This window comes from Macaca mulatta, chromosome 2 (assembly GCF_049350105.2).
Source record: "Macaca mulatta isolate MMU2019108-1 chromosome 2, T2T-MMU8v2.0, whole genome shotgun sequence".
Lineage (NCBI taxonomy): Eukaryota > Metazoa > Chordata > Mammalia > Primates > Cercopithecidae > Macaca > Macaca mulatta.
Window position 1 is genome coordinate 12,284,448 of NC_133407.1, and position 24,444 is coordinate 12,308,891.

The following is a 24,444-nucleotide window of genomic DNA, read 5'->3' on the forward strand; positions in this document are numbered from 1 at the left end:
GGCTGGGATGGTGAGGTAGAAGAATGGAGTGACTGTGAGGTGAGAGAAAGGAAGAGAGACAGCTATAAACCATCTTCTCAGCCTGCAACTATTGAAGATAAGTTAGAGGTCTGGGCTTCTGGAATGTAATATGCCTAATTTTAAAACCAGGAAAATCTGTATCAAACTTGCATGAGTTAGTCACCATAGATGGAATGATGAAGCTGTCAAGGAAGGCAAGACCTTTAATGGGAGAGTCTGTGATGTTCATCTGCAGGGAGGGGTGATTCCAGATATAGGTGCTTTTAAACTTGCTAAAGATTCTCTTGCCCCAGGTGAAACTCAGAAATAACAGACCTGCTGTATCTGAAGACACAATTAAGTCTATGACAACAGGCATTTCAATAGAAACCAGTGTAGAAGATTAGAGAGTTCTTGGATGTCTTGGTGTCACCACTATTTATTGATCTGTGCCAGGTATTGTGTGATGAACTGGGAAAACAGTTGGCTAACTAGTATTGTGGGGATAGAGGATGGCTAACAAGTCACTGCCCTTGAAAAACTGAGGAAGACAAAATAAAATGTACCTTTTTGTTAATTTTAAAGACAGGGTCTCATTCTGTTACCCAGGCTGGAGTGCAGTGTCATGATCAGGGTTCCTGGCCTCCTAGGCTCAAGTGATCCTTCCCATTTAGCGTCCTGAGTAGCTGGGATTACAGGCATGGGTCACCACCACCATGCCAACTAAATGCACTTTTGTTCCAAAAGAGGGATGTACTGGGGAATATTCAATGGGAGACAGACATATTGGATACCATCCTGGATATGATGATACCAGTAGGTAGATGGTCAGTCACTACATCTTTGAGTTTATGTGTAAGAAAATAAAGGAAGGTAGGGCACATGTAAGACTTCCTCAAGGAGCTTGCAACTTAATGGGAATTAGATTACACATACACATCAACAACTCAGGGCAATTCCAAGGTAGCAGATGCAGCGCAAATTGATGTAACAAGAGAAGAACTGAAGTCCTCAGAGTCCCAGACAGAACCATTGTAACAATGTGGAATGAGTACGTCTCCGTGGAGGAAAGTTTTGAATCCTGAGGGTATACATGTATAGAGAGAGACTGGAAAATAAAGTGAAAGTAGAGTAGACTGTGAAACTTTCAGAGTGAAAGTCAACTGAATGGACAGCTTTCACGTGGTAGAGCTGCCTACCTTTTCTGGAGGTGTGCTGGAACAGAAGAGACAATATCTGGAGAAAGGGGTGTAGGGGGATGAGACTGAGAGTGACTTGACTATTTCATGTCAATAGAACGATCTGGCTGCCATGCTGAGAGCTTTTCAAATTTTTTTCCAGACTTCAAGTAACATCTTCACCCTCACTCACCAGCCTTGTTTCCTTTAAACTTTGCCCTTAAGAAGGTAGCTCCAGGTCTTAATTCCTTTCTTCAGTCAGAACCAGTGTTCTTTGTCTTGTTTTACAGATTTTCATGAGTTTTACTGAGGTCCCAGGTAAGATGTTTGAAATCTGCGAAAAACGTTTGAAATTTGCCACACTGGACAATGACTATGTAGTCCTTGGGGATGGAAAGAGTTTTTGGTCACCATCTGTGCTCAACACAGAGCTTGTCCAAGGGAGAGGTGCAATAGCCATCCTAGGAGTTAATTGGGCAGGTCTAAGCACACTGAAGGCTGCCAGAAGTCAGGCAAATAGACAGAAGGTTTGCACAATCATTTTAAAAGCACTGGTCGGCCAGGCACGGTGGTTCACGCCTGTAATCCCAACGCTTTGGGAGGCTGAGGCAGGCAGATCATGAGGTGTGGAGATCGAGACCATCCTAACTAACACGGTAAAACCCCATCTCTACTAAAGATGCAACAAATTGGCCAGGCTTGGTGGCACGTGCTTGTAGTCTCAGCTACTCAGGCAGCTGAGGCAGGAGAATTGCTTGAACCCAGGAAGTGGAGGTTGCAGTGAGCTGAGATCGCAGCACTGCACTCCAGCCTGGGTGACAGAGTGAGACTCTGTCTCAGAGAAAAAAAAAAAAAAAAGCACTGGTTATGCTTTTCAAAATGTTTAATAAAGTATAGTCATACTGTCCTCTGTCAGACAGAAAGAACCCTTCATAAATGAGGCTGCCAGTTAAATGCATTTTTTCCTCACGAATTATCAGCAGGAATGGGCTTCCTGCAGGGTAGCTCTCAGGAGCTGAGAGGGACTAACAGTTACGTCAGGAGAGCTCTTCCCCTAATAATAAACTACCATAATTGTGTTATATTTGTACTAGGAAAATATGCTGAGACTCACTGAATCATAGAAAAACTTCCTAAAAATCTTGGAACTGCAGCCTTTTCTTCTCCCTCCCCAAATTCTCTCTGAAACCCAAACAAATCAACCGTGCATATGTATAATCGTTTGGGGATGTAAAAGTTAAAATACATAAGCAAACATCCACCAGTGGTGCACTCACGTGACTGCCCTGGGTAGAGTGAATTGCGCCCTTCTCCGAGTTCCCATTGCTTTATGTTCATGCCTCTTTGATGCCCTTCTCACATTGTAGGTGGTTGATTGATTAGTTCTATCTTCCACATTGACTTGTTGGTTCCTGTAGAGCAAAGAAAAGGTAAAAATATTTAATAATTATCTGTGGTGATAAGCAGTTCCCTATGTTGTCTAATTTAATTTCTTGCATTCAAGTGCCCTAAGAAGTAAGCATTATCTCTGATCATTCTCCAGTTCAAAGCTGATAAGAAGCTTTAGCAAGGCAAACAGTAGCACAGAGACAGACCCCCCTGCCTATTTCACTGCAAGACCCCATCTCCTTTCATACTCCCAAGGCCCTGTTTTACTTCCTTTTATTCTCAGTGCCCAGTTCAGTTCTTGTTAAGGTTCATTGGGGGTTGGCAGGGAGCTTAAATGCTTTGTTTCTGAATGTCTGTGAGGAGTAGGTGAATAGTGACAAAGTCAGCATTGAAGTGGAGATTTCTTAGTGGAGAAAGGTAGAGGTGCTGCCATGGAGAAAGGGAGATGGAGTGGAGTAGGGCATCATGGAAGGAGAAGCCAGTGTCTTCAATTTTGAAAACTTTGAGTTTGGGAACCTCAATCTGAGTGGTTGTGTGATTTTCTGTAACAGCACTCCACAGCCCATTGGCAGGTGTCCATGTGGAGACAAGGGTTGTAGACTTAAGGCTTGAGGGAGTTGGGGGCACTGTAAGATGGTGGTGGAAGTGGTGGTACCACTTGACGGGGACCTAAGTGAAAGCAGAAAGGGCTTAAGAGAAAGGGAGAACATTAAGAGTTTTAAAAATGATTGGCAAATTGAATTCAAGGAACTCCTAAAACCTTAGGAATTGAGTGATGGAGTTAGAAGACTGAGGCATCGTATTTAAAGATTTTAAGATTGAGTTGATGTGATGAAGAGGTTCAGACTGTGGTCAAGGGGGTGTGTGACTGAAGAGGGATGGAGAGAGGAGATGGAAGGGAGGTCATTGAAATTGAGGCTTCAAGGAACTGAAGAGTCAGGCTTCTGCATGTGTTATCTAGGTGGACATCAAAGTCATCCATAATGATGTCAGGACATGCATAGAGAGAGGAGCCTCTAAACCAGGTGACAAACTCTTCACTGGATGAACGTGCTGACCATTTGTTTGTTCAGAAACAGGAGAGATGGAGATAAATTGCTGAGTAACTGAAAACAAGGTTTTATGTAAAAATGGCATTGGAATGTAAGATGTGACTGATCATACTTCCTCGACTTTAGGATGAAGAAGTATGAGAGAAATAGACAATGTCCTCTTAAGAGTGATAAGCAGATACATGACTTGAGGTAAGAGATGATGAGGGTTTGAATTAATGGGGTGAAAGTGAGGAGGAAGAGGCAAAGCGAGACTGAGCGAGAGCATGAAGGGAGGTTTTGTGTCTGATAGAATGTGAGGGGAGGTAAAGAGGGTGTCAGCATTAACTGGGAAGAGAATATTGCTGTTTCCTGAGATCAGGAACACTGGAGCAGAAACAGGTTGGAATCCATGTGTCCTTTGGGGTTTGGTCAGGAAAAGAGAGTCACTAAAAACATTGCAGGAAAAAACCACTTCATAGAGGAATTAGAGCTTACTCAAATCTGGCAGAAGTAAGCAAAGGTCTAGATGCAGGGCTGGCAAGATGAGAGAGGGAGGCAGCAAGTCAGGTGGAAGTACTAGTGCACATGGACCAGAGTGTGCTAGAAATTTTAAGAAACTGTGAGAGTGGGGTCATAAAGGGAGAGTTTCTGGAAAAGTCTGTGGAAGACCTGCCTTTATGGAAATAGCTTACCTCTGTGGAGGCATTGCCTCTGTGGGCCTCAAGTCCAGGACCGAACAATGGGGTTAGGGCTACTGCTGGTCTGTAGGGGCAGCATTGGGAAGATGAACTGGACACAGAGCAGGAGTAGAGCACTGATACACTGCAGACCACCAGGTCCCTCTTGGCATCTCTTCATCTCCATGTCTTACCTTCTAAGTGTGGTACCCTCAGCTATGAACAATTAGTTATACGTATCTGGAGCTTAGGAAAGAAATCTGCTGTTGTAAAACAGATGGCATCATGGATCCGCAGACAAACCATGAAAGAAAGGGAAAGCAGGGTGCGGTGGCTCAGGCCTGTAATCCCAGCACTTTGGGAGGCTAAGGCAGAGAGATCACGAGGTCAGGAGATCAAGACCATCCTGGTTAACATAGTGAAACCCATCTCTACTAAAAAAAAATACAAAAAAATTAGCCGGGCGTAGTGGCAGGTGCCTGTGGTCCCAGCTACTTGGGAGGCTGAGGCAGGAGAATGCCGTGAACCCAGGAGGCGGAGCTTTCAGTGAGCCGAGATCGCCTCACTGCACTCCAGCCTGGGCGACAGGGTGACATTGTATCTCAAAAAAAAAAAAAAAAAAGTAAAGCTGAGGACAAGACAGAAGAGACAGTTTAGAGAAATTGAAAGAACCATCTTGATACTGCATAGCAGAAACCAATGAGAGAGCTTCAGGGAGGAGCCTGCCTTCAGCACAGCCAGGCTCAGAGATGTTAGTGAGAAAAGAGTTATGCAGACGTGAAAGGAAAGAACCAGCCAACCAACGCTTGTGCCTGGGAGTAACTGAATACCTAGTTCCGGGTTCATGTTCCCAGCAGACCCCTTCCAGAATTCCAGTGCAGCATCATCTTGCTAAGAAAAGGCAGCAATATGGTACTTTGGGTGTAGACCAACTGAATTCACTATAAATCTCTGTTTCTGATGAAAAAGTGTTTGAAAACATGGCCTGATCTCGTGCTTTCTAGTAAAAGTAAGTTTATTGCTGTTTGCTTTGCTGAAAATCCATGTTAAATTCTCTGAACCACATTTCTGAGTTTAGTAAATACATACACACTCACATATAAATGTAGAGAATATGATTTCTTAATATCCATAACATTCCTCTGCTTCACTATGCTATTAAGATTATTTAGTTATAAAATAAGAAAAGATGAAGTATCTGTTGGAATGGTTTTCACATAGACTTTGAAAATCTCCGTTTCCTGGCCAAGATAGCCAATTAGAAGCACCTGTGGTCTGTGGCACTTATAAAGAGGAATGAAAAGGGTGAGTGAACACAGCACCTTCAACTGAAATGTCTAGGTAGTTGCATTGGGACTGATCAGGGAAACAAGTTGACCCACAGAGAATGAAGAAAAGCAAGGCAGGTTGATGGCCCATCTGGGAGCAACACAGAGACAAGGGAACCCCCAGTTCCAGTCAAGGTAAGCAGTGAGTGAATTTGCAACCCTGGGAAACCACGTTTCTCCCACAGATCTCTGCAACCTGGGGACCAGGAGATCTGCTAGTGAGCCCATGCCACCGGGGTCTTGGACCCAATACACAGAGCTGTGTGGAGTTTTGGCAGAGCAGCTGCTCAGGCATGCACAGAGAACAGGGAGCTTGACATTATCTGGCCCTGCAATCCCCAACAAAGTGTATGCAACTCAGGCAAGGAGGGAGTTCCACACATACCCCTAGGAAGGAGGCTGAATCCAGGGAGCTGAGCAGCCTTGGTCTTCAGACCCCACTTCTACGGCACCACACAAGATAAGACCCGCTAGCTTGGAATTCCAGCCAGCCACTGCCAACAGGGTGGAGCCTGCCTGAGACGGGACAGAGTCCCTGGGGAGGAGCAGGTCACCATCTCTACTCTTTGGTCAATTCAGACATTCAAGCCTGTAGGGTTTGGAGAGTCCAGTCTAGATGAGGAATGGTCCCCGCAGCATAGCACAGCTGCTTTGTCAGAATGTGTCCAGACTGCTTCTTTAAGCAGGACCCAGATTCATTCCTCGTCACTGGGGAGGTCTCCCAGTCGGGACCTGCAGCCACACCCACCTGCACCTATTCTAGCTCTGATCTCTCCATGGGACAAGGGCAGAGTGCCTGGGGGAGGGGAAGACCACTACCTTGGTTGTTTAATTCAGCAATTCCAGGTAGAGAGTCCAAGCCAACAAGGGCAGAGATGGTTCATCGGTACGACATGGCTGTTTTGTCAAAGGCGTGGCCAGACTGCTGCTTTAAGTGGGACCCAAATCCACTGCTCCTCATGAGGAGGTCCCTCCCAGTTAGAACCTCCAGCCACCCCTGCCTATGTTCTATGGCCAAGAGAGTTCTAATTTCTCTTGGACAGAGTGCCTGTGAGGTGGGGCAGGTTGCCATGTTGACTGTCTGGGCATCTCAGCCGGTCCAGCCTGTGGGCTTTAGAGAGTTCAAACTAATCGGGAGCTGAATAGATTGCCAACACAACACAGCTGCTCTACCAAAAAGCAGCTTCATGAGAAGCTCATCCCCAAGGCAAATCATCATCAAATTCTCCAAGGCAGAGATGAAAGAAAAGCAAGACTAATAGCTAGATTATTAAAGAATAAAAGAGAAGATTCAAATGAACACAATTAGAAATAAGGGGGATATTATCACTGACCCCACAGAAATACAAAAAACCATCAGAGAATACTATAAACTCTTCGCTGCATATAAACTAGAAAATCTAGAAGAAATGGATAAATTCCTGGACACATATACAATCTCAAGACAGCACCAGGAAGAAATTGAATCCCTGAATAGACCAGTAATGACTTCTGAAGTTGAGACAGTAATATATAGTCTACCAACCAAAAAAAGTCCAGGATCAAGCGAATTCACAGCTGAATTCTACCAGAAGTACAAAGAAGAACTGGTACAATTCCTACTGAAACTATTCTAAAAAATGGAAAAGGAGGGACTTCTCCCTAATTCATACTATGAGGCCGGCATCATCCTGATACCAAAACTTGGCAGAGATACAACCACAAAAGAAAACTTGAAGTCAATATTATTGATGAATATTGATGCAAAAAGTCCTCAACAAAATACCAGCAAACTAAATCCAACAGCATATCAAAAAGCTTATTCACCATGATCAAGTAGGCTAAATCCCTAGGATGCAAGCCTGGCTCAACATACTCAAATCAGTAAATGTGATTTATCACATTAAGAGAACTAAAGACAAAACCCACATGAATGTCTCAATAAATGCAGTAAAGGCCATTGAGAAATCCCAACATTCCCTCATGTTAAAAACTGTCAATAAACTAGGTATTGAAGGAACATACCTGAAAATAATAACAGCCATGTATGACAAACCCACAGCCAATATCATACTGAACGGGCAAAAGCTGGGAGCGTTTCCCTTGAAAACTAGCAAAAGACAAGGTTATCCTGTCTAACCACTCCTATTCAATATAGTATTGAACGTTCTGGCTAGGACAATCAGGCAAGAGAAAGAAATAATGGGTATTCAAATAGGAAGAGAGGAAGTCAAACTGTATCTGTTTGCAGATAATGTGATCCTATATCTAGAAAACTCCATCATCTTAGCCCAAAACTTTCTTAAGCTAATAAGCAACTTCAGCAGAGTCTCAGGATACAAAATCAATGTGCAAAAATTGCTAGCATTCCTATACACCCACAACAGGCAAGCCAAGAACCAAATCAGAACCACAATCCCATTCACAATTGCCACAAAAAGAATAAAATACCTGGAAATACAACTAACAAAGGAAATGAAAGACCTCTTCAAGTAGAACTATGAATAACTGCTCAAAGAAATCAGAGATGAAACAAACAAATGGAAATACATTTCATGCTGATGGATAGGAAGAATCAATATTGTGAAAATGACCATACTGCCCAGAGCAATTTGTAGATTCAATGCTATTTCCATTAAACTGCCATTGACATTCTTCACAGAATTAGTAAAAAACTACTTTAAAATTCATATGGAACCAAAATAGAGCCTGAATAGCCAAGGCAATCTTAAGCAAAAAGAACAAAGCTGAAGAAGGCATCACGTTATCCTACTTCAAACTGTACTACAGGGCTGCAGGAACCAAAACAGCACGATACTGGTATAAGAATACACACATAGACCAATGGAACAGAATAGAGAATCCGAAAATAAGATTGCACACCTTCAACCATCTGGTCTTTGACAATCCTGACAGAAACAAGCAATGCAGAAAGGACTCCCTATTTAATAAATGGGAGAATTGGCTGGACATATGCAGAAAATTGAAACTAGACCCCTTCCTTATACCATATACAAAAATCAACTCAAGGTGTATTAAAGACTTAAGTGTAAAACCTAAAACTACAAAAACCCTAGAAGAAAACCTAGGCAATACCATTCAGGATGTAAGTACAGGCAAAGATTTCATGATGGAAATGCCAAAAACAATTGCAACAAAAGCAAAAATTGACAAATGGGATCTAAATAAACTAAAGAGCTCCTGCACAGCAAAAGAAACAACAGAGGAAACAGACAACCTACAGAACAGGAGAAAATTTTTGCAATCTATCTATCTGACAGAGGCCTAATATCCGGCATTTATAAGGAACTTAAACAAATTTAGAAGAAAAAAAAACCATTAAAAAGTGGGCAAAGCACATGAACAGACACCTCTCAAAATCAGACATACATGTAGCCAACAAACATATGAAAAAAAGCTCAACATCAGTAATCATTAGAGGAATGCAAATCAAAACCACAGTGAGATAACATCTCACACCAATCAGAATGACTATTAAAAAGTCTAAAAAACAACAGATTCTGGTGAGATTGTGGAGAAAAAGGAACACTTTTACAATGTTGGTGGAAGTGTAAATTAGTTCAAACATTGTGGAAGACAGTGTGGCAATTCCTCAAAGACCTAGAGGCAGAAATACCATTTGATCTAGCAATCCCATTACTGGGTATATACCCAAAGGAATATAAATCATTCTATTGTAAAGATACATGCATGCATATGTTCATTGCAGCACTATTCACAATAGCAAAGACATAGAATCAACTTACATGCCCATCAATGATAGATTGGATCAAGAAAATGTGGTACACATACACCATGGAATATTATGCAGCCATGAGAAGGAATGAGATCATGTTCATTGAAGGGACAGGGATGGAGCTGGAGGCCCTGATCCTTAGCAAATTAACCCAGGAACAGAAAACCAAATATAGCTTGTACTCACTTGTGTAAGTGGGAGCTGAATGATGAGAATACATGGACACATGGTGGGGGAACAACACACACTGGGGCCTGGTGGAGGGTTGATGGTGGGAGGAGGAAGAGCATCAGGAAGAATAGCTAATGAATGCTGGGCTTAATACCTGGGAGATGGGAAGATCTGTGCAGCAAACCACCATGGCACACGTTTACCTATGTAACAAACCTGCGTATCCTGCACGTATACCTGTGAACTTAAAAGTTGGAAATAAAAAAAAGAAAATCTCATTTTGAGTATACTGTGATTTAAAATGTGTTCAACTGTGTAAGTAATTCCACAAGTTATGTTTTTTCTTGATTGTAGGTTGAACTTCTGTGTTCTTTCATATAAATATATATATTTTATCAAATACAGGCTCTGCAATTTAGTTTTTTTAGTTGTTTAAAAATTTTATAAATAAAAAGAAAGTGTTTAGCTTCTGGTGCTACAAACTGCTTTTCTGAGCTTTATGTAAAGAAATGACAGAGATTTGTGCCTAATTCTGTGCAATAAGATTTCTTAATCTGTCACCTAGGCTGGAGTGCAGAGTGCAGTGGTTCTATCTCAGCTCACTGCAACGTCCGCTTCCCAGGCTCAAGTGATTCTCCTGCCTCAGCCTCTTGAGTAGCTGGATTACAGGCGTGCGCCACCGCACCTAGCTAATTTTTGTATTTTTACTAGAGATGGGATTTCACCATATTGGCCAGGCTAGTCTTGAACTCCTGACCTTGTGATCTGCCGGCCTCGGCCTCTCAAAGTGCTGGGATTACAGGCGTGAGCCACCTTGCCCAGCCAGTAAGTTCTTAATAAGTTTGGGCTCTTCTACATGGTGTAACTCCAGTTTATTTATTCCATTTATTCAAATTTGGTCTATAGGGCTTCTCGTCTTCCTACTTTAATAGAGAATTGGAGTGAAAATATTAACTTTTTTCAAATAAAAGTTTATTTTGTATTTGAAAAAATTAAGTATACAGATATACCTCTGTACCTGTTTAAAATTCATAAATCTAGCCTTTTGTTGTTTTTTATATATTTTGAAATATAATATACATAAAATATGACTGAAAAAATGAAAGTCCTCTTTGTATGCCCTTAGGTCCACATCCCCCCAGATATGTGTATATGCCCATCATATACCAGATTTTCATACATGAGTTACTTCATTACTGGGCTATCTATTTTCTGTTTTGACCTGTTGACCCAGATCCTTTTAATCATCCCTACATCAGTGCCACCATATGTTAGTTATTCTACCTTTATTATAAGTTTTGAGATTTTGATATTCTTGCTTTTTGTCACATTTCTTAGTATTCAGTTGCTGTTTTTCAAAACTTCTGGCATATTACCTTTAGAATCAGTGATATTAAATATAGATGAATTTGAGAAGAATTTGTATCTTTACAATATGAAGTCATTTCATTAATAAACACAGCATACCTCTCCATTTATTCATGTGTTTCCATTTATCCCTTAGCTCTTACAATAATATTGGAGAATTTCTCCATAAAGATCATGTTTATCTTTTACTAGGTTGTTCCCAAATATCTTACGCTTCTTGTTCTTCTTGTGAATGGGAACTTTAAAACACTTATATTTGGTTACATTGGTGGATAGGAATGCTATTAATTTTTGTAAATCATCTTGTACCTGGAAACTCATTTGTTGGTTTTTACATTTTGTCTATGTAGACAAACACAACATCTGTACATGATTATTTTCTCCTTTTCTAATCTTTGTATCTCCTGCTTTCCCCACCTCACTGTCCCTATTTTACTGGATTTATTAGTGCCTTTCAAATTGTCCTGTTTTCTAATTCTTAAGTTTGATACCTGTCATGTTTTTGTATCCGATGACTGTTGCTCATGCACGTGTAATTTTTGCCTGTGAGCTAATTTTCATCAGAATCCTCTTCTGTACAGATTAAGTGGTTTTTAGCTTACGGAAACATCTCCATAGACAGTTTCTGAGTTATTTTTTTCTCCACTCTAGCCTTTGTGGTTTATAGGTTCTGGACAAGTTTTTGCAACAGTTTGTTACTTTATGTTTTCACATCATAAAGGTATTGGAGATTTGGGATCCCCACTATCCTGGGGATACCAACTAGAGGCTTTGTTTTCTTGCTGCTTGCTCTGTTTCTATCCACGTCTTGGGGTCCCAACCCCTAGGTCCTATCCTTGGGCTGATAATGTGAGCTCTTTACTAATGGGAAGTTACTGCCGTGGCTCCCAGATTTATGCAGGGAGCTCAGGCAGTCAACTCCTAACCTGATTGACTCCTTCTTGACTGCCATATCCCTACTGCCTCCCTGAGGATTTTTTTTAATACCCAAACTCTCAGGCCTATACCCCTATACTGGTTTGTTTACTCTGACAAATTGCACAAGTTTCGTTTTAATCACAACTGAAATGTTTTCCCACTAAATGTTTAGCACTAGAAAATGTCCTTTAAAAATTTGGAGCATGGCTACCTACTTGAAATTTAAAAATGGTATTTCATTTGCATATAGTATGCGCGCGCACGTGTGTGTGTGTGTGTGTGTGTGTGTGTCTATGTGTGTGGTTTTGGAAAAAGAGCCTCATCAAACATAGTTCTCATGAGTTTTCTTTATCTGTGTATGTGGGGAAAACTTAAAAAGCATAACACAATGAATGACAATTGGTATTACGTAAATGGATCTTATAAAATGTTTGAAGTTACTTTTAGAAAACTTGTTTTTTGTAAGTCCTTGATACCTTGATATATTCTGTCTAAAATCATGTTCATAGTAGCACTCTCTGATACTAATTCAGAAGAATAAAACTGCATCGGGGCCCTCTGGTCATAAATTTTGACTTAGTAGAATTTCATACTAAAATCAAAGAGCCATAAAATACTAGAAATTTAGTTTGAAAATAAGTTTTTTATAGAAAATACAATGATACTATTTGAAGAAGGGGTTATGCATTTTATAAAGCAGATTTTTTTTTCAGGGAGAGAAGGATACTTTTGTAAATATAGTGTTGCTTCTGCTACAAATTATATCATTCTTGTTTAGAAAAATGAATTCCCAATAAGTATTTGAAATATGTATTTAATGAGTTTACTGAGGATGGAATTTGAAATCTTGGATGAGAATACATTGTGGAGATAATGATTTTAAGTTTGAGGGGAAAAAACCTAGTAACTGGAGAAGAGCCTTATGATATTCCCCTCCTTCTCAGAATTTTTTATTATTTCAAATATTTTATGTATTGTTTTATAATATTTAAAGAAAAATCAAATGTTCTTTTCCTTTTACCAAAATAGAGGGGAAAATGTGTCATGTCTTTGTCTCCTATCTCCTTCAGATACTGAAACACAAAGACTGTAGGTCTAGTTTCTACCCAGGGAAAAACCTTAAAAGGTCTTGGCTGGCTATATCCTAGCGTTATGAAAGAGTCCCAGATGGGCTATGCAAGACCATATTTCTATCCCAGCTCTGGGAATTTAAGCAAATATCTTTCATTATTTAGAATTCCATTATAATGCTGTCATTCCATGAGACTATGAGCCTAGCGATCTAATACGAGGCCAGTGTGCAAATGGAGGCCTGTGGTCGTGAACACTTTCCCATCAATATTTGTGATATTTTTGTGCTGGTTGAAAACCAACTGGATAAGTGTAGAGAGATCTGAAAAATCGGAATAAGAAGACAATGAAAATAATAAAGTTTCTTCCTGAAGATCACCATTCTCTGCTCAGCTATTTTACATTTAAGGAATGTGATTGCCCCATGGCTTGTGAAGCAATATAGGAAGGTAAGCAGGTGTAGGTCCTGAAATTGGATGGATTTGACTTGAATTGACCAGGTCTAGGGACTTGAATTCATTATATGTAAATAGGGGATAAGAATCCATCCTTGTTGAGTCCTCATTAGCACTGAAAATAACATGACCAGCATGCAGCACACTGCACAACCTCAGTAAAGGCTAGCTATTTTTATATAGTTTTTCCTGGTGTTTCCAGAGACAAAAGTAATCTAGCAGGTATATACTTGGACAAAAAAAAAAAAAGTGAGCAATGCTCATCCTCCAACATAGACAGCAATTAAAGTTAGCAGATTCTAATCTTGGAACAATTTTGGACAAAAGGATAATACTCTGCCTCTAGAAACAAGATTATCAGTTCTTGCATTAAAAGAAAAAAAACCTTGCCACTAATATGGACTCAGAGTATTACACCTTACTCACTTGTGAGTAAAAACGGGGGAACCAAGATATTTATTTTCTTTCAGAAAATAAAATTAAACAAAAATTTAAAACCCCAACAGCAGAAACAACAGGCATTGCAAAAGAGCGTTATAATCTTTCTCCTTGGATGGAGGTGGGGCAAAAAAATAAAAAAGACCAGGATATTTAAAGACTTGATGCATAATTTATGTGCAGGGCTATTTTTGCAGGCTTTTGTAATAGCAAAAGAGATGAGATGGCATCAGCAAAAATGAAATGGAAGTGGAGTTTAGATTAATCTCAAAATAAGTGCCCCAAAAAGAAGCCCCTGAATATATGGTTCTTCCCTCAACAATTATGGGAAGGTGTGACGATTTAAAAGTCCTACAAAACTGGTGGAAAAAAATTCAGGCAAAACCCAATTTCCCGTTCAGATGAGGTCCTTGTAAATGTCAATATTTCCATCAGCATCAGCGATTGCGTCTGGAGTTGGAACATCCTGAAGCAGAACTCTAGAGTGCCTCACTCTAGTAGCTAACGTTTGACCAGTGCGCTATACTGGTTTTATGCAGTATCACATATAATTTGTTAATGATTAATTTAAAAATTACTCAGCGATGTTCAAATAATAGTCAATAATTTATCTTCCTTGTGATGTAATAAATGAGTGACAACTGGGCTCTGAAGCAACAAATACTTGAGCACCTGATGTGTGCTAGAGTGTTCTAGGCTTAAGGCATTTGATAGTAAACACTCAAAGTCCCCTAGCTTCTACTCTAGCTCTGGAGGACAGGCAATAAACAAATAAACAACTTTATGAATAAAATAATTTTAGGAAGTGAAAAGTTCTATGACATCATTAAAATCAGGCACAAGATCGGGAATGCCTAGATAATGAGAGCACCTTCAGCCAGGTCAGGCAGAAGGATGCCAAGTGGAAGTGGCCTTTGAGCTAAGTCCTGCATCATGAGAAAAAGGGAGGTGTAGAATACAGTTCTATGCAGTAAGTAGCAAGTATGAAGACCTTGACACCAGAATAAGGCTAGCGTGCTCTAAGGACTGAGAATAGACCAGTATGGCTGGTGCATATGGGAGAAAGGAGCAGTAAATAGAAAATAAGGTCAAGGAGGACACGTGTATACTTGTCTATGAACTGCAGATATACACAAAGGTGGATTTTAAAGGTAAAGCATCATGACTATTTACTAAATAACCAGGGAGAGGCTTGTGGGCATTTAAAAAACTTTACATGTGATTTATTTAAATACTAATGATCCCTACCAAACTAGAGAAAAGGAATATAACTAATTGTGTACTGTATATTTTATAATATATTATTTGATTTTCCTAATCACTGTTATTTTCCAGAGTATGGTATTGAGGCTTACTGAAGTTAAAGGATCGTCCAAGGTCATAAAGCCAGGGTTATGAACTCTAGCAGGTGTCAGTCCCCTCACAGAGAATAGCTATGCCCCAGGGAATGGCTTCCCCTGCACCCATGTTATGGATGGCAGAGCCATTTTACTATGCGTGATTACATAGCCCTTTCATGTCTTATAAAGTAAACTGTATTTATGAAAGCAGAAATACACCAGCAATGCTCACAACATCTGCAACAACCTCACATTTCCAGTGCAAATTGTCCTTACAACATGATCATTTCAAAAAGAAGAAAATATGAACCATAGTAGTTGTTCAAACAAGTAACACATCAAATGCTGGGCAAAGGACAAAGAAGATATGTCTTTGTAAAAATTCACTCATCAGAGCTAGGAGTGGGGGCATGTGCCTATAGTCCCAGCTACTCTCAAGGCTGAGACAGTAGAGTCATTTGAGCCTAGGAGTTTTAGGCCAGTCTGAGCAACATGGGGAGAAACCTGTTTCTAAAAATAAAACACAAAATGAAACAAAAAATTCACTCATGAAAAAATAAGCATTTATAGTTAGCAGAAATGACCCCTCAATGTTTGAGAACACGAATAGTGTTAGAAAGCAATTTCATAATTCAGTAGTTATAAAGCTGTTCAATCCTTTGACACAACAAAAATTTTACTCTTGGGAATGTAAAAAAAAAATTTAAGTGTAAGAACATTACTTACACATGAATATATTATTTATGGCACTTTCTTTAATGCGCAAAAAATCCTCAAACAAGGGCAAACAGGCTCTTGATGAATTACTGTGCTGACATTTAAATTAATCCTTATGAAGATGATATAGCTTCATGAAAATATTACCTAAAATGTAACACTTGAGTGAATAGAGCAGAACAGGAAAGAAGCAAGGTAGTCTTTTTTAAAATTTTAATTTTAAGTTCCAGGATACATGTGCAGGATGTGCAGATTTGTTACATAAGTAAACATGTGTCATGGTGGTTTGTTACACTTATCAACCCATCACACAGATGTGAGGCCCAGCATGCATTACTATTTATCCTGATGCTCTCCCTCTCCTCCCTGTATCCATGTGTTCTCATTGTTCAGTTCCCACTTATAAGTCAGAGCTGAAGTGAGAACATGCAGTATTTGGTTTTCTGTTCCTGTGTTAGTTAGCTGAGGTTGGTGACTTCGAGCTCCATCTATGTACCTGCAAAGAGCACGATCTCATTCTTTTCTATGGCTGCATAGTATCTCATGGTGTATATGTACCCTATTTTCTTTATCCAGTCTATCACTGACAGGCATTTGGGTTGATTCTATATATTTGCTATTGTGAATCGTGTTGCAATGAACATACACATATATGTGTCTTTATAATGGAATGATTTATATTCCTTTGGATATATACCCAGTAATGGGATTGCTGGGTCAAATGGTATTTCTGCTTCTAGGTCTTTGAGGAATTGCCATACTGTCTTCCACAATGGTTGAACTAATTTACATTCCCACCAACAGTGTAAAAGCATTCCTGTTTCTCCACAGCCTCACCAGGATCTGTTTATTCTTCACTTTTAAATAATTACCATTCTGACTGGCATGAGATAGTATCTCATTGTGGTTTTGATTTGCATTCCTCTAATAATTACTGATGTTGAGCTTTTTTTCATATGTTTGTTGGCTGCATGTATGTCTGGTTTTGAGAAGTGTCTGTTCATGTGCTTTGCCCACTTTTTAATGGGGTTGTTTTTTTCTTGTAAATTTGCTTAAGTTCCTTGTAGATTTTGGATATTAGACTTTTGTCAGATGGATAGATTGCAAAAATTTTCTCCCATTCGATAGGCTGTCTGTTCACTCTGATGATAGTTTCTTTGGCTGTGCAGAAGCTCTTTAGTTTAATTATATCCCATTTGTCAATTTTTGCTTTTGTTGCAATTGCTTTTGGCATTTCCATTATGAAATCTTTGCCTGTGCCTATGTCTTAAATGGTATTGCCTAGATTTTCTTCTAGGGTTTTTATAGTTTTGGGGTTACTCCATCTTGAGTTAATTTTTGTATAAGGTGTAAGGAAGGGATCCAGTTTTAATTTTCTGCATATGGCTAGCCAGTTCTCCCAGCACCATTTACTAAATAGGGGATCCCTTCCCCATTGCTTGTTTATATCAGGTTTGTTGATCAGATGGTTGTCCAATATCAGATGGTCTTATTTCTGAGTTCTCTGTTCTATTTCATTGGTCTATGTGTCTGTTTTTGTAGCAATACTATGCTGTTTTGGTTATTTTAGCCTTGTAGTATAGTTTGAAGTCAGGTATCATGATGCCTCCAGCTTTGTTCTTTTTGCTTAGGATTGTCTTAGCTTAGCTAGATTGTCTTTGCAGATCATGTCATCTGCAAACAGGGACAGTTTGGCCTCCTCTCTTCCTATTTGAATGAGTTCAACCATTGTGGAAGAGAGTGTGGCAGTTCCTCAAAGATCCAGAAGCAGAATACCATTTGACCCAGCAATCCCATTACTGGGTATAGGTCTGAAGTAATATAAATCATTCTATTATAAAGATACATACATGTGTATGTTCATTGCAGCACTATTCACAATAGCAAATACATAGCTTTATTTCTTTCTCTTGCCTGATTGTCCTGGCCATAATTTCCAATACTATGTTGAATAAGAGTTATGAGAGACTTTATTGTAGTCTTGTGCCCGTTTTCAAGGGCAAGGCTTTCAGCTTTTGCCCATTCAGTACGATATTGGCTGTGGGTTGGTCACATAAGGCTCTTATTATTTTGAGGTATGTTCCATCAATACCTAGTTTATTAAAAGTTTTTAACATGAAGCGATGTTTAATTTTATCAAAGGTCTTTTCTGTGTCTATTGAGATAATCATGTGGTTTTTGTCTTTAGTTCTGTTTATGTGATGAATTATGTTTATTGATTTGCATATGTTGAACCAGCCTTGCAACCCAGGGATGAAGCTGACTTGATCATGGTGGAAAAACTTTTTGATGTGCTGCTGGGTTGGGTTTGCCAGTATTCTATTGAAGATTTTTGCATCAGTGTTCATCAGGAATATTGGCCTGAAGTTTTCTTTTATTGTTGTGTCTCTGGCAGGTTTTCGTATGAGAATGATGCTGGCCTCATAAAATGAGTTAGGGAGGAGTCCCTCTCTTTCAATTATTTGGAATAGTTTCAAAAGAAATGGTACTAGCTCCTATTTGTACTTCTGATAGAATTCAGCTGTAAATCTGTCTAGTCCTGGACTTTTTTTGGTTGGTAGGCTATTTGTTAGTGCTTCAATTTTAGAGCTTGTTATTATTCTATTCAGGGATTCAACTTCTTCCTGGTTCAGTCTTGGGAGGGTGTATGCATCCAGGAATTTATCCATTTCTTCTAGGTTTTCTAGTTTATTTGCATAGAGGTGTTTATACTATTCGCTGATGGTGGTTTATATTTCTGTGGGGTCAGCCATGATATCCCCTTTATCATTTTTATTGTGTCTATTTGATTCTTCTCTCTCTTCTTCTTTGTTAGACTAGCTAGTGATCTGTTTTATTAATTTTTTAAAAAAATTTCCTGGATTAATTGATTTTTTCGAATGGTTTTCCATGTCTCTATGTCCTTCATTTCTGCTCTGATCTTGGTTATTTCATGTCTTCTGCTAGCTTTGGGGTTTCTTTGCTCTTAGTTCTCTAGTTTTCTTAGTTGTGATGTTAGGGTGTTGATTTGAGATCTTTCTAGCTTTTTGATGTGGGCAATTAATGCTACACATTTCCCTCTTAACTCTGCCTTAGCTGCATCCCATAGTTTCTGGTACATTATGTCAAATATCTTTGTTCTCATTGGTTTCAAAGAACTTCTTTATTTCTGTCTTAATTTCATTATTTACCCAGGAGTCATAAAGGAGCAGGTTGTTCAATTTCCATGTAGTTGCATAGTTTTGAATGAGTTTCTTAATCTTGAGTTCTAATTTGATTGTGCTGTGGCCTTAGAAACTGTTATGATTTTAGTTCTTTTGCATTTGCTGAGGAGTGTTTTACTTTCAACTGTGTGATTCATTTTAGGCTAAGTTCCATGTGGTGCTGAGAAGAATGCATATTCTGTTGTTTTTGGGTGGAGAGTTCTGTAGATAACTATCTGGTCCATTTGACCCAGAGCTGAGTTTAAGTCCTGAATATCCCTGTTAATTTCTGTCTCAATGATCTGTCTAAAATTGACAATGGGTTGTTTCTTTTTATTTTTTTATTTTATTTTTTTGAGACGGAGTCTTGCTCTGTCCCCCTGGCTGGAGTGCAGTGGCCGGATCTCAGCTCACTGCAAGCTCTGCCTCCCAGGTTTAGGCCATTCTCCCGCCTCAGCCTCCTGAGTAGCTGGGACTACAGGCGCCCACCACCTCGCCTAGCTAGTTTTTTGTATTTTTTAGTAGAGACGGGGTTTCACCGTGTTAGCCAGGATGGTCTTGATCTCCTGACCTCGTGATCCACCCGTCTCGGCCTTCCAAAGTGCTGGGATTACAGGCTTGAGCCACCGTGCCCGGCGACAGTGGATTGTTAAAGTCTCGAACTATTATTGTGTGAGAGTCTAAGTCTCTTTGTCAATCTCTAAGAACTTTTTTTTTAATGAATCTGGCAGCTCCTGTATTAGGTACATATGTATTTAGGATAGTTATCCCCTTTTGTTGAATTGAACCCTTTACTATACTGTAATACCCTTCTTTGTCTCTTTTGATCTTTGTTGGCTTAACTGCTTTTTCTGTTTTCCATTTGCTTGGCAAATTTTCCTCATCCTTTTACTTTGAGCCTGTGTGAGTCTTTGCATGTGAAATGGATCTCTTGAATACAGCACACCAATGGATCTTGACTCTTTTTTTTTTTTTTTTTTAAATTTATTTATTATTATTGTACTTTAAGTTGTAGGGTACATATGCATAACGTGCAGGTTTGTTACATATGTATACTTGTGCCATGTTGGTGTGCTGCACCCATCAACTCATCATTTACATCAGGTATAACTCCCAATGCAATCCCTCCCCCCTCCTCCCTCCCCATGATAGGCCCCGGTGTGTGATGTTCCCCTTCCTGAGTCCAAGTGATCTCATTGTTCAGTTCCCACCTATGAGTGAGAACATGCGGTGTTTGGTTTTCTGTTCTTGTGATAGTTTGCTAAGAATGATGGTTTCCAGCTGCATCCATGTCCCTACAAAGGACACAAACTCATCCTTTTTGATGGCTGCATAGTATTCCATGGTGTATATGTGCCACATTTTCTTAATCCAATCTGTCACTGATGGACATTTGGGTTGATTCCAAGTCTTTGCTATTGTGAATAGTGCTGCAATAAACATACGTGTGCATGTGTCTTTATAGCAGCATAATTTATAATCCTTTGGGTATATACCCAGTAATGGGATGGCTGGGTCATATGGTACATCTAGTTCTAGATCCTTGAGGAATCGCCATACTGTTTTCCATAATGGTTGAACTAGTTTACAATCCCACCAACAGTGTAAAAGTGTTCCTATTTCTCCACATCCTCTCCAGCACCTGTTGTTTCCTGACTTTTTAATGATCGCCATTCTAACTGGTGTGAGATGGTATCTCATTGTGGTTTTGATTTGCATTTCTCTGATGGCCAGTGATGATGAGCATTTTTTCATGTGTCTGTTGGCTGTATGAATGTCTTCTTTTGAGAAATGTCTGTTCATATCCTTTGCCCACTTTTTGATGGGGTTGTTTGTTTTTTTCTTGTAAATTTGTTTGAGTTCTTTGTAGGTTCTGGATATTAGCCCTTTGTCAGATGAGTAGATTGCAAAAATTTTCTCCCATTCTGTAGGTTGCCTGTTCACTCTGATGGTAGTTTCTTTGCTGTGCAGAAGCTCTTTAGTTTAATGAGATCCCATTTGTCAATTTTGGCTTTTGCTGCCGTTGCTTTTGGTGTTTTAGACATGAAGTCTTTGCCCATGCCTATGTCCTGAATGGTACTACCTAGGTTTTCCTCTAGGATTTTTATGGTATTAGGTCTAACATTTAAGTCTCTAATCCATCTTGAATTAATTTTCGTATAAGGAGTGAGGAAAGGATCCAGTTTCAGCTTTCTACTTATGGCTAGCCAATTTTCCCAGCACCATTTATTAAATAGGGAATCCTTTCCCCATTTCTTGTTTCTCTCAGGTTTGTCAAAGATCAGATGGCTGTAGATGTGTGGTATTATTTCTGAGGACTCAGTTCTTTTCCATTGGTCTATATCTCTGTTTTGGTACCAGTACCATGCTGTTTTGGTTACTGTAGCCTTGTAGTATAGTTTGAAGTCAGGTAGCGTGATGCCTCCAGCTTTGTTCTTTTGACTTAGGATTGTCTTGGAGATGCGGGCTCTTTATTGGTTCCATATGAACTTTAAAGCAGTTTTTTCCAATTCTGTGAAGAAAGTCATTGGTAGCTTGATGGGGATGGCATTGAATCTATAAATTACCTTGGGCAGTATGGCCATTTTCACGATATTGATTCTTCCTATCCATGAGCATGGTATGTTCTTCCATTTGTTTGTGTCCTCTTTGATTTCACTGAGCAGTGGTTTGTAGTTCTCCTTGAAGAGGTCCTTTACATCCCTTGTAAGTTGGATTCCTAGGTATTTGATTCTCTTTGAAGCAATTGTGAATGGAAGTTCATTCCTGATTTGGCTCTCTGTTTGTCTGTTACTGGTGTATAAGAATGCTTGTGATTTTTGCACATTAATTTTGTATCCTGAGACTTTGCTGAAGTTGCTTATCAGCTTAAGGAGATTTTGGGCTGAGACAATGGGGTTTTCTAAATATACAATCATGTCATCTGCAAACAGGGACAATTTGACTTCTTCTTTTCCTAACTGAATACCCTTGATTTCTTTCTCTTGCCTAATTGCCCTAGCCAGAACTTCCAACACTATGTTGAATAGGAGTGGTGAGAGAGGGCATCCCTGTCTTGTGCCAGTTTTCAAAGGGAATTTTTCCAGTTTTTGCCCATTCAGTATGATATTGGCTGTGGGTTTGTCATAAATAGCTCTTATTATTTTGAGGTACGTTCCATCAATACCGAATTTATTGAGCGTTTTTAGCATGAAGCGCTGTTGAATTTTGTCAAAACCCTTTTCTGCATCTATTGAGATAATCATGTGGTTCTTGTCTTTGGTTCTGTTTATATGCTGGATTATGTTTATTGATTTGCGAATGTTGAACCAGCCTTGCATCCCAGGGATGAAGCCCACTTGATCATGGTGGATAAGCTTTTTGATGTGTTGCTGAATCCGGTTTGCCAGTATTTTATTGAGGATTTTTGCATCGATGTTCATCAGGGATATTGGTCTAAAATTCTCTTTTTTTGTTGTGTCTCTGCCAGGCTTTGGTATCAGGATGATGTTGGCCTCATAAAATGAGTTAGGGAGGATTCCCTCTTTTTCTATTGATTGGAATAGTTTCAGAAGGAATGGTACCAACTCCTCCTTATACCTCTGGTAGAATTCAGCTGTGAATCCATCTGGTCCTGGACTTTTTTTGGTTGGTAGGCTATTAATTATTGCCTCAATTTCAGAGCCTGCTATTGGTCTATTCAGGGATTCAACTTCTTCCTGGTTTAGTCTTGGAAGAGTGTAAGTGTCCAGGAAATTATCCATTTCTTCTAGATTTTCCAGTTTATTTGTGTAGAGGTGTTTATAGTATTCTCTGATGGTAGTTTGTATTTCTGTGGGGTCGGTGGTGATATCCCCTTTATCATTTTTAATTGCGTCGATTTGATTCTTCTCTCTTTTCTTCTTTATTAGTCTTGCTAGTGGTCTGTCAATTTTGTTGATCTTTTCAAAAAACCAACTCCTGGATTCATTGATTTTTTGGAGAGTTTTTTGTGTCTCTATCTCCTTCAGTTCTGCTCTGATCTTAGTTATTTCTTGCCTTCTGCTAGCTTTCGAATGTGTTTGCTCTTGCTTCTCTAGTTCTTTTAATTGTGATGTTAGAGTGTCAATTTCAGATCTTTCCTGCTTTCTCTTGCGGGCATTTAGTGCTATAAATTTCCCTCTACACACTGCTTTAAATGTGTCCCAGAGATTCTGGTATGTTGTATCTTTGTTCTCATTGGTTTCAAAGAACATCTTTATTTCTGCCTTCATTTCTTTTGTACCCAGTAGTCATTCAGGAGCAGGTTGTTCAGTTTCCATGTAGTTGAGCGGTTTTGATTGAGTTTCTTAGTCCTGAGTTCTAGTTTGATTGCACTGTGGTCTGAGAGACAGTTTGTTATAATTTCTGTTCTTGTACATTTGCTGAGGAGTGCTTTACTTCCAATTACGTGGTCGATTTTGGAGTAAGTACGATGTGGTGCTGAGAAGAATGTATATTCTGTTGATTTGGGGTGGAGAGTTCTATAGATGTCTATTAGGTCTGCTTGCTGCAGAGATGAGTTCAATTCCTGGATATCCTTGTTAACTTTCTGTCTCGTTGATCTGTCTAATGTGGACAGTGGAGTGTTGAAGTCTCCCATTATTATTGTATGGGAGTCTAAGTCTCTTTGTAAGTCTCTAAGGACTTGCTTTATGAATCTGGGTGCTCCTGTATTGGGTGCATATATATTTAGGATAGTTAGCTCTTCCTGTTGAATTGATCCCTTTACCATTATGTAATGGCCTTCTTTGTCTCTTTTGATCTTTGATGGTTTAAAGTCTGTTTTATCAGAGACTAGTATTGCAACCCCCGCTTTTTTTTGTTCTCCATTTGCTTGGTAAATCTTCCTCCATCCCTTTATTTTGAGCCTATGTATGTGTCTGCGTGTGAGATGGGTCTCCTGAATACAGCAGACTGATGGGTCTTGACTCTTTATCCAGTTTGCCAGTCTGTGTCTTTTAATTGGAGCATTTAGTCCATTTACATTTAAGGTTAATATTGTTATGTGTGAACTTGATCCTGCCATTATGATATTAACTGGTTATTTTGCTCGTTAGTTGATGCAGTTTCTTCCTAGCCTCGATGGTCTTTACATTTTGGCATGTTTTTGCAATGGCTGGTACTGGTTGTTCCTTTCCATGTTTAGTGCTTCCTTCAGGGTCTCTTGTAAGGCAGGCCTAGTGGTGACAAAATCTCTAAGCATTTGCTTATCTGTAAAGGATTTTATTTCTCCTTAACTTATGAAACTTAGTTTGGCTGGATATGAAATTCTGGGTTGAAAATTCTTTTCTTTAAGAATGTTGAATATTGGCCCCCACTCTCTTCTGGCTTGTAGAGTTTCTGCCGAGAGATCTGCTGTTAGTCTGATGGGCTTCCCTTTGTGGGTAACCCGCCCTTTCTCTCTGGCTGCCCTTAAGATTTTTTCCTTCATTTCAACTTTGG